The 11916-nt window shown below is 37.7% G+C and overlaps 1 pseudogene; it reads right to left on the reverse strand.

The window, feature by feature from the left end:
* Positions 1-9067: 9067 nt before the first annotated feature.
* Positions 9068-9624, reverse strand: LOC132229655 (transcription factor BTF3-like; annotated as a pseudogene).
* Positions 9625-11916: the final 2292 nt, after the last annotated feature.

Genomic DNA, 11916 nt, shown 5'->3' on the forward strand with positions numbered 1-11916 from the left:
ACTGGTATTTATGTTTTCTTAGTCAGGGAGTGGGGTATTAAGGATATTTACTCTTATATAAAAATTATCTTTTTATTTTGGGTCATATTTTCTATATCCTAGGGTCATGGAACAATTTATACTAGTTATATTTTAGACAGTCAAAACTATAACAATTCTCATGAGGTTATGGCTAAGAACTCACATAGTACAGATGAATACCAAACAAATGACAACTTTTACAGTTGAAATCAAGTAATTTTGAGAACATGGTCATGACCTTCTCAGTAATCTGATATATACAAAGGAATATGGACTTTCAGTAGTCAACACTGATATGTAAATAACACACTGGAATGTGAATAAGCTTTTAAGTTTTTACTAGAATTCTATAAAACCCTGAAATTAGTAGTAGCATGGTCTGCAAATAGCTGAACATGTTAATTTTTCTACAGCATTTAGATTACTGAAGAGAAAATTAAGAATGGCTTTTAAAAACTATATTTCAATCTCATTATGTAAAAATATTGCAACTTTTCCTGGAGAAGAAAGACATGATGGCCTTGCAGGGTTCTGTTATCAGAATATCCCCAAAGCACCAAGTCTAAAATAGACTGCAGAGTTGGGAACAGCCACAGACTACATGGAGGATAAAGGTACAAAATTGTGACCTGAAGAAAATCAATTTAGCTTCACTGTGTTCTGCCATTACCCCAATTGTACCATGTACTTCAGCTCTGCTAAAAGAACTTTAGTACTCATGCTGCCTGCTATAAATGAAGTAAACTAGGACCAGGGGGAAGTAGAGAGTGGGAAAGAGATGTTTCAGAGAAGTAGCCCAAGAAATATAATTTTGTTAACCAATGCCACTCCAATATATTCAGTAAAAAAAATCAAAAGGTGCTAATTAAGAAAGAAGGAAAAATCACCCCTAAGGCCAATACAATAGAACACACACACATACACACACACACACACACACACACATCATGCTTCTCCTGAAGAAAATGATATGAGCAGAGGTAGTTAGACATACTTGTCCCATTATTTTAAAAGCATCAACCACAGACCACTGCTTATTTAAAAATATGGATTTCTTGGCAAAATCCTATATTCATTGAATTAGCTCCTCTAGAAACAAAGGCTGTGAACAGGTTCCAGGCTTTGTTTTTTACAGGTATTTTTACAGGTTCCATACACTATAGTTAGAGGACCACTGCTATTTCTATAATATCTTCCCAATATAAAGGTCAGTGTTTTTAATTTTTATTTTTATAAATTTCAAATGTTGAAGAATGGAAGTATTTTAAAATACCTATTTTCTTCTGGTAGACTAATATAAAAAATGTATTAGTGAACTAATATGAGACTAACATTCTAATATTTTAGATTCCTTAAATTAGGCAAGGTCACAGGGTAAAAATAGTGAGCTAACAAATGGAAGGTTTAAATGTTTCTACTTTCAAAAAAAGAATTATAATATATAAAATTTGAGCATTGAAAGAATATTAAAACTAAAACAGATTCAGGTTTATTGAGTAAGGTCTAGGTTTACATGCATAGCTAGCTGGCTGAGTGTAAAGGAGAGATAGAGACAGGAAGAGAGAGAGAGAGAGAGAGAGAGATCCATGTTTTCCCAAATACAGTATGACTGTGGAAAACCCCACAAAATTATATAGGAACAGAAAAGGGGCTCAACAATGAAAACTAATTAATTCAGCAAGTTTTTATTTTTTAAAATCTTCAACCCTAGAACTCTTCTGTTGATGATCAAATACCCATTTTTCATGAAGAAGACCAACATCTCTTCCTGTGTGCTAATCCGGCCATCTGACAGATGTCAGATATCAGAACATTGTTGTTATTGTGCATGTTTACATATAATCCAAGAACCAAAACATCAATAAACAACTGGGTCAACTGTGTAAGCACCAGCACAAGAGTAATTCTGTGCTCTGGCCTAGCGATTGGAAACAGATATAAACATTTGTAATTATGCATGTTTCAGACTGCCTTTCATGCACAAAAACAGTTGCTTTAGAAATTGTGGGTGGGGCTGGCCTAACATAAACATGATTTGCCTTTCTGAAGCATAGGATGAGAGATTAGAGTACATGCAAACACATTAATCATGAAATGAAAATTTTAGGAAGGCAATTTACTTGTGAACTTCTGGGTGTCACTCAAAACTGGGTGGAGGTGGGCAAAGGGGGAATGGGGCTCATCTGTAAGCGAAAGCAATAAAAAAATGAAAGTTTTGAAGCTGCTTGGGTCATTTCCTCATGCCTAAGAACTAATATGATCATAAGGTGTGAAGGAACATTATGAGGAACTTTTTCTCCTTTCCACTGCCACATTTCAGCCATTCATTAGATGATATTTGGGGTTTGTTTTCTGACATTGATTTAGCTTTAGAGCAGAATACCAAGAAAGCTCCAATGACAGGTATGAACATGCATACAAAATGCCAACATCCATTTCCCATTTTTACTTTTGTGACTGGACTTCTTCCCATTTTTAGCTGATCCTAGTACTACTTGCTAAACAACCGTATATCCCATCCTATCTTACAGTCAAATGGGAGTGTGCTCTGGACAATTTCATGTCAGTGAATATGTAGCAGATTTCCAGGAGGTCTCCTTAAATAAGCTTCCTATCTTCTTCATGCAAGCATAAATGAAGTCCCTTTGAGAATGGAAGTAACATGTTGGAAGAGTAGATAGATGGGTACCAGTGACTTTAAAATACTGAGACTAGTGAAGCTGTCAGGCTAATTTGAATTTCTTACCTCCAGAATTTTCTTACATGATAGAAAAATAATCTTCTACCTTTTCAAAACCACTGATTATGCCTTTGTTTGCTTGCATATGGAAAATGGAACCAAATTCTATACAGAATACAGATTAAATTTAGCCAATCTGTGTAGCATGCTTACCATTGGCCAGAGGCTATTTTAAAAGTTGGGACTACAGTGGTGAATAAGAATGGACATGATTAGCTAACCGTCTGATGCAGGGGTCAGCAAACTACAACTCATGAGTCAAATCTCCCCACTGTTTTGATAAATAAAATTTTATTGTAACACAGCTGTTACAATTGTCTATTGCTGCTTTCCTGCTATATTGACAGAGTTGAGTAATTGTGACAGAGTTCTCATGATCTGGAAAGCCTAAAATAATTACTATCTGGCACTTTACAGAAAAAAAGTTTGACAAAACTGATCAGGTGGGAAACCAAGGCAAATAAATGAACATTAGAGTGATGTGTTGTATATATAATATGAAGGTTCCTTGATGCTGATAGCCTGGACTTGAGAGATCAGAAATATTACTAGAGATGGTGATGTTTAAGATGAATTTAGAAGGATAAATAGATGGTAACCACATAAATGAGTCAGTGAGAGCATTCTAAGTTGAGAAAAGTGTATAATCCCCAAACCCCAAAATGACAAATACTGTCAAGTGAAATGAATACTGAAAATTTCCCCATAAGGAATGGAAGAATAACACCAACCTTAGAAGCGGTTACAGAGGAAGCCAAGGGCAGGATTGAGCTCAGGAAAGATGAGAAATATTGAAGTCATCATTTACTTTTCAATCAACTTTACCAGGTATTTGCATTTTAAACTTCATCGTCTTTAAGTTTCGCTTAAATCAGAATTAAAGTTTTCTTTAGGGAAACAATGAAATTCAATGTAAATTGTGTGAGAGTGTGTCAGGGGTGAGAAGGGAGGTGCAGCAGTTGCCCTTAAACCACTAGTCCTGGGTGTCAAAGTGAAGTATGAGTAACAATCACTAGGTTACGTGCTGAATTGCAGACCTCAGGTTTCACGGTTTCTAGATGCTGATTCAATGTTCTAGGCGTGGGCTTGGAAACTGGGAATTTACACAAGTGAAAAAAGTAATTTCAATTAAATTTATCTAGAAGCTCTTTTGAGAAATGCTGCTTTGCTGCTGACCCATGCACCAGAACCTTCTGAGACGCTTGAAAACTCACTCTTGGCTGACGTCCTGAACTAGTGAAAAAAAGAGGGTGGTGCCTTTGGACCTGTGTTTTAATAAGCTTTCCAGATGATTCTGGTGTGCAATAAAGTCTCTAAAAACATTTCTATATTCCTGGTTCTTGTCTCACAAACCTATAAGCACTCATGACCAGCAATGTGCAAGGCAGAGAAGCAAGGAGCAGTGTCTGAGCCAGCTTGATTGAGCATGAAGAGGACAACGATTGTGGAACATGGAGGCACTGCCAACTCATGTCTCTTGACTCTGTTTTCTGTTTTTCCTACTTTATGTTTAAGGGAAGTCTCACCCTGTTCCTGAGCCTTTCCTGACTACACAGCTCCACAAACATAGAAGCTGGCCAATGTGCTCCTAGAGGATGTGAGCAGAGTCACTGTTTAATTCAGGAACTACTTCCCTTGCTGTCATTTCTAGAGTCACAGGCCTTTCATTCCCAGCTATTAACTAATCTGTAATGACACCTGACATGCATGTAGAACTTGGCTTCCTTATCCTATTTGATCCTGAAAAAGGATAAGTAACTGGATATTACATTATGTCTCCAGAAAGTAGTAATTCAGAATTTCCTTTTCAGCCAAATACTATTATTTTATTGGTCCAGAGGCAGACATATTTTCAGGATATAGAAGTACATATAGGATTTTAAGTGTCCATTTCCTAAGTTGGTTTGCACAGTGTATAAAATTTGAAAGTGCTTAAAATCAGACTTACATAAACATGAAGGAAACATTTTGTACTCTCAAGTTGAAATCAGAAAACTCTTTCAAACATAGTACACGTCTTAATCTATAATTACATTTACCTAAGTGATTTCTACCTGCATTTATTATGTAACTCATATTTAGAGTTTAGCAATAACTTTGATTACTTAGTTGGACTCTGTACACTTGATCAGAAGGTAATTTTTGAAATGTCATTTTACTCAGTTCTCATCACATTGTAAGTTGGCACATGGTTAACTCTTATTAGACTTTTTTTTTAATAGCCACAATGAAGAAAATAGAAGTACAGCCTAACAAACATGTTATGTTTTAATTAAACTTGGGTCAATATTGTCCCTTTTTTACATTAGGAAATGCAAGTGTTAGATGCTATTGGTGAAAATATGTCCCGTGAAAATATTTCTTTTTAATGGACAATGTAATTATAGACTCAAAGAAATAGAAATGTGCACAAATGATTGACAAACACATATTTGGCCAATATCCCCTTCTAAATGACAGAAATAGGAAAAAAATATTGAACTCCACCCATAGAATCTTGTAAACCAACACAGCAAAATAACAAAATAAGAAATCTCCAATTCTCGTAATATTTAGTATGCATTTGTTCCAGACCAAAAAGTTACTTTATCAAATATTTTGGCAACTTTGAAAGACGAATCATAGTGTTGAGGGACTTTCTGCTCAATTTTTCTGTAAACCAAAAATATATGGTAGAGCTTGGGTGAGGACAAAGGGAGGAGAAAACAGATGAGCTACTGGTAAAGGAAGAGAGATCAGTGATTTTCAGATATGAGCACTATCAGAATCACCTCCAGGTGATTCTACTGGTTCCAGCCTTTAGAGTTTCTGGATACACTTTTATAAGTTATGTGGAAATAACAAGAAGTTTTGAATCATTTGATAATCATTTGAATGCTTTGTTTATATTTTATATTATTTGATGTACTATAGGGAAGGTAACATAAAGCTATTATCTATTCTAATAAAAGCCTAGGTAGTCCTCATGCCCTTGCGCGATGACCTCATGTCATCACAAGATAGCCGCCACAAGATGGCCGCCCTCACATCATCGCAAGATGGCCACCACAAGATGGCTGCCACAAGAAGGCTGGCAGAGGAGGGCAGTTAGGGGCAAATAGGCCAGCAGGGGAGGGCAGTTGGGGGTGATCGGGCTGGCAGAGGAACAGTTAGGCATCAATCAGGCCAGCAAGGGAGTGGTTAGGGAGCAATCAGGCTGGCAGGCAAAAGCGGTTAGGGGCAATCAGGCAGGCAGGCATGCAGTTGGGAGCCAGCAGTCCTGGATTGTGAGGGGGATGTTCCTGTGGGATCGGGCCTAAACGGGCAGTCGGACATCGCCTGAGGGGTCCCAGATTTGAGAGGGTGCAGGCCGGGCTGAGGGACACCACCCCCCTGCCCCCCTGTGTACAAATTTTGTGCACTGGGCATCTAGTTGTATATAAATATTTAAGGGAATTTTAGTATTTCTAGCCAATTTTAAATGTCTGAAAAATTTGGTATATTTCCTTGAGATATTTTTTTATTAGTTCTCTAAATGTTGATTGTTATACAAAGAATAAATAGAAGTTATAGCTCCACGCCCAAACATAGAAACAAAAATTCAGTCACCTAAAATATTCTCCATTTTAGTCATTATTTTGGAAACACCCACACTTCTATTGTTATTCTATCTGTCTTAATGGATTATCCTGACAAAAGAAAATGTCCGACTACAAAATCTAGCTTCATGCACTAATGATACAAGCTAAAAACCAGCTTACAAAAAACTCCTCTATCAGTGTGGCTCACTGTCATCTACATAGAATTAGCAAATTGGGACAGCCAATTATCTTGCTCCAATTTCTTGAGTGCAGAAGGATAGACAACTCTTGAAGATGTGTTCCTTATGAAACTTTGTTCTGTACCCTTATTGACCATGATGACTGATTTATTTTTTTATTTGCCCAATCATCTTAGGACCAAGATTTATAATATCTTTAAGGTAAAAACTGGACAATCTAGGAAATTGATATCTGTATATATGAAAGCCTAAGTGACCATCACAACCAAACGGATGACTGAACAGGCTGCATGGCATGACTAGGCTGACAGGGGCTTAGTGAGAGGCGACCAAATGACCGAGCAGCAGGCTGTGTGGGGCAACCAGGTTGGCAGGGGGGTCAGTGAGGAGTGACCAAACAACTGAGCAGCAGGCTGCATGGGGTGAGCAGGCCCTCAAGGGGGCAGTGAGGGATGACCAGGCTGGTGGGGTAGGGCAGTTAGGGGTGACCAGGCAGGCAGGCAGGTGAGCAGTTAGGAGCCAGTGGTCCCAGATTGTGAGAGGGATGTCCAACTGCCAGTTTAGATCGAGCCTAAACCGGCAGTTGGACATCCCCCAAGGGGTCCTGGATTGGAGACGGTGCAGGCTGGGCTGAGGAGTACCCCCCTGTGAATGAATTTCATGCTCCGGGTCTCTAGTATAATAATAAATAAATGATAGAGAAAGCAAATAAATCACGGCCTAAAGTGGAATTAAATTAGAAATCAATAACCAAGATGTCTGAAACATTCTCAAATGTTTATATACAAATCAGCACACTTGTATATATCATGTGGCTTAACAAAGAAGTAACAAATAAAATTTTAAAATATTTTATATTGAATAAAAATGATATATTAAAATTGTAGTGTCCTACTACAGAAATATTGAAAGGAAAAATTATAGTAATAACATTAATATTAGAAAGAAAAAATTGTCTGAAGTCAATGAACTAAAATTCTCATTTTAAGAAACAAATACAATATAAATGAACAAACATTTAGGGGAGTGTTGGGGGACTGGTGAAGGGGTTGAGAAGTACAGATTGGTAGTTACAGAACAGTTATAGGATATAAAGTACAGCATAGAAAATAAAATCAATAATATTATAATAACTATGTATGGTATCAGGTGGGTACTTGAAATATCAGGGGGACACATTGTACAGTATAAGACTGTCTAACAACTACGCTGTACACCTGAAATGAATACAGAATGATACTGAATATAAACAGTAATTTAAAAAATTTAAAAAAGATAACATCAAAACAAATGTAAGGAGTTAATTAACCCAAAGTAAGTAGAACAAATGAGATATTTATCACAAGAGCAGAAATATATTAGTTTTAAAACAAACAATAAACTGCCAATGAAACCCCCAAGAAGGTTCTTTGAAAAGGTCAATAAAATTAATAAATCTGTAGCCTAACTATTCAACAAAAAAAGAGAGATGGAGCAAATTACCAACAACAGTAATGAATGAAAGTCACTGTAAAAGCTAGAAATATTAAAACTATGATCAGGTAATATTCTTAACAGTTTTATGCTTCTAAGCCCAATAATTTAAGTGAAATGGACAAATTTTTTGAAACACAAATGACCAAATTTTACTCATGAAGAAATAATCTGATGACCCTGTAACCCTGGAACTGTACATTAATATTTAGTTTGAAAATATTCTCACATACACCCTGGCTGGTTGGAGCATGGTCCCATAAGCCAAAAGGTTGTGGCTTCCATTTTTGTACATACATAGGGCACATACCCAGGTGGCAGGTTTGATCCCTGGTCAGCATGCTTATGGGAGGCAACCAATCAATGCTTCTCTCTCACACTGTTTCTCTCTCTCTCTCTCTCTCTCTCTCTCTCTCTCTCTCTCAAAATGAATTAAAAAAAAAAAAAAACAACCCACATATCCTCAAGTGAGGCTTAAAATTTTTCAAAAAAATATTCTCATATACTTCTTTGTTCTGGTTTTATATAAGCACTTGGGAAGTCACCACTCTGTCCTAACAAGAAGTAGATATCTAAATAGACTGAAAAATCAGCAACTCTTCCTGCATTCATAATAGAGGACACAGGACAAGCCACTGCTGCAAGATTGAAAAGACAGACAGGCGAGTACAGGAAGCCATGGTTTACTGGAGCAGAGACCCCACACTGAAAGCCACCTTGGGAACTAGTTCTGGGTTAGGAGAAACTGAAGTGCAATTAACAAATTGTTGAGGGATCAATGTCGACAACTCTGAAAGGGGACCCAGTAATGGGGGCCCCATCATACTGTGAAATTGACCTCGAGGAGCTTGACTATGTTCCCATAGCAAATATCAGAGAAAAATCCCCTCATGCTCTGGCAGATGAGTGGAAAAGTTACCATTTAAAAAAAAATAACCTGTTTCAAATTTTATTCCCAGGCTTCTTCATCTTAATTAGCTGCAAAGAATGATTTATGGGCAAGCAAAAAACCCAAAAAGAGCTGCAATGTCCAGGGGGGTCGGGCTGAAAAATATTAGAGATCTAGATTTTTATCAGATCCATGCACAACATTTGAAAATGCAGTCATAATAGAAAATAGCAGCTCCCAGAAGCGTCTTCAAGTTTATCTCCTTCAGAAGTTGGCTCAATTCAGTTTGCTTCATTCTTGGAAGACCTGGAACTTCACCATCATCCTCTCCAGTAGCAGGTGGTGCTTTCCCATCCGCAGATGGTTTGGGCAGAGCTTCAGCCAGTCTCCTGAGCCTAGTCGGGCTGCCTGCACCGAGCTGGTTGAAGATGCTGGGCGCACTTCTGTCAGCTGCTTTGTCTCCGCATGGCCTGTAATGGTGGAAAGCGTTCGCTGCCGGAGTGCCTGAGCTTTAGAGTTGTTAAAGTGGGTCACTGTCCCTTGGCTTGTGAACATACTAACCTCTTCAATGCCAGATGTATGGCTTCCCTCTAACTTCTCTAAGGACTGAAGTTTTTATCATCTGCGGTAGCTGTTTGGTGAACCACCCTCTTCTTTCTATGAGCAGCTCCTTTCCCGACCGATGTGCTCCTGTGCCTGCAGTTTGGCCAGTTGCTCTTGGTTCATGACGGTTTCTTCCATTGTGTTGGAAAGGAAGTGGGGTCTGGGCGGGGGGGGGGGGGGGGCACTTGGCCCAGCGCTCAGGGGTCTTGCGCAGACCGGCTGAGAATGAGCGCACAAACCGGAGCACTCTGCTCCTCACCAGGCTGCCCTCACCGGAAACTGGCTAACCAGAGCCTAACCTGCTGAGCTATCACTGGAGCCTCACTGACCTGGTGTAAGGAAATACCCAGCTCCAGTCCTCTCTAGCCATCCTGGCCCAGCTTAAGGGGAGGGGAGAATCCTGAGATAGGCTTGTGAAGTTTACCGTTCAGCGGCACAGGCTCACTGAAAGACTTGAGACCTAATGGAGAGACAATAGAATGCTTCTCTCTCCCACGTTATGAACAGGTCTCAAACAATTTACAAGGCATATTAAGAGGCAAAAGATACAATTGGAAGAAACACAGAACGCATCAGAACCAGACATGGCAAAGATGTTGGAATTATCAGGTCAGGAATTTAAAAACAGCTATGATCAATATGCTAAGGGCTCTAATGGATAAAGTGTAAACAGCATGCAAGAACAGATGGACAATGTAAGCAGAAGATGGGAATCCTGCGGAAGAACCAAAAGGAAGTACTTGAGATAAAAACAAAACAAAAACAAAACACTGCAACAGAAATAAATAATTGCTTAGATAGACTTGATAGACTGGGCATGGCTGAGAAAAGAATCCGTGAGCTAGAGGACTGATCAACAGAATTCACATAAAAACCTTCGCACGGATGTTTATAGTTATTGTCATGTCTTTTAAGTAGTCAAGATGTCTTTCAGTAGATAAAATGAAAAATAAACTATAGTACATCCAAACAATGGAATATTACTCAGTGCTAAAAAGAAATGAGTTATCAAGCCCCAACAGACATGGAGGAAGTTTAACTACATATTCCGTAAGGACAGAAGCCGATCTGAAAAGGCTACATACTGTATGATTACAACTATATTGCATTCTGGAAAAGGTAGAACTATGGAGAGAGTAAAAAGGTCACTGGTTGCCAGAGACTAGTGAGGAGGGAAAAGATGTATAGGAAGAGCATGGAGGATTTTAGGGCAATGAAATCACTCTGTATGAAACTATAATGGTAGATACATATCTTTCATTATACATTTGTCCAAACCCATAGAAAGTACAACACTGAGAGTGAACCCTAATGTAAACTATGGAGTTTGAAGGATTATGATGTATCAGTGCAAGTTATTTAATTGTAACAAATCGTGCTGGGGGGAAGATGTTGATAATGTGGAAGGCTATACATGTATGAGAGTGGGGGATATACTGGAGATCTGTAACTTCCTATTAATTTTATTATCATCCTAAAACTTGTCTAAAAAAGTCTTATAAAATATTTCCTTAGAGAAAATGACCAAATGTCTTTAAATAGAACATTTATCAAATATTTAAAATAGAAATAATACCAATTCTGCAGAAATTCTTACAGAAAATAGGAGAGAAAAACACTTCACAACTTATTTGAGGCTAGTATAATAAAAGCATGCAAAGGCACTGCAAAAACAAAACAACTATAGAACAAAAACAATGTAAAACTCCTTAAATGAATATCAGCCAGCAAATATAATCTAGCAATTTGGCAAATGAGTAATTTCTTTTTTTCTTTATTTTTATTGTTGACACTATTACAGATGTCCCATTCTCCCCCTTTGCCCACCTCCATCCAGACCCTACCCGCTTTCCCTCTGCCCGTCACCACACCGATGTCTGTGCCTGTGGGTTATGCATATATGTTTTTTGTTTAATGCCTTCTTTTATCCAGTCCCCTCCTTCTCCCTCTTCTCTGACAGCTGTCAGTCTGTTCCATATAACCATGCTTTTGGTTCCACTTTGTTAGTCAATTTATCTTTTCTGTTATTTGGAAGCTTGGGACAAATTACTAGTAAAACCATATGCTTCTAACATATACTCAGTAGATCTCTGATTTTTTTTTTCTTGACAATATTTTTATTACTCTTAAGTCGCAGTCATCTAATTTTTAAAATTTTTACTTAACAAAACTGCCATTAATTTTGTTAGAATTTTCTGTTTTATAAAGTTACACACAAAAGAATGAAACTAGACTACTATTTGATACCATACATAAAATTTAACTCAAAATGGATCAAATTATTTACATATTGAAAATGAAGAAAACAAAATCATGCACATTGCTATGCCCCCTAACTTTAGGAACTGCACATTTAATGTGGTTTTCAAATACATCAACATTGGCATGAATTCATACTGTACTTTATCTTTTTGTGTGTGTGCATGAAAT

This window comes from Myotis daubentonii, chromosome 3 (genome assembly GCF_963259705.1).
Source record: "Myotis daubentonii chromosome 3, mMyoDau2.1, whole genome shotgun sequence".
Lineage (NCBI taxonomy): Eukaryota > Metazoa > Chordata > Mammalia > Chiroptera > Vespertilionidae > Myotis > Myotis daubentonii.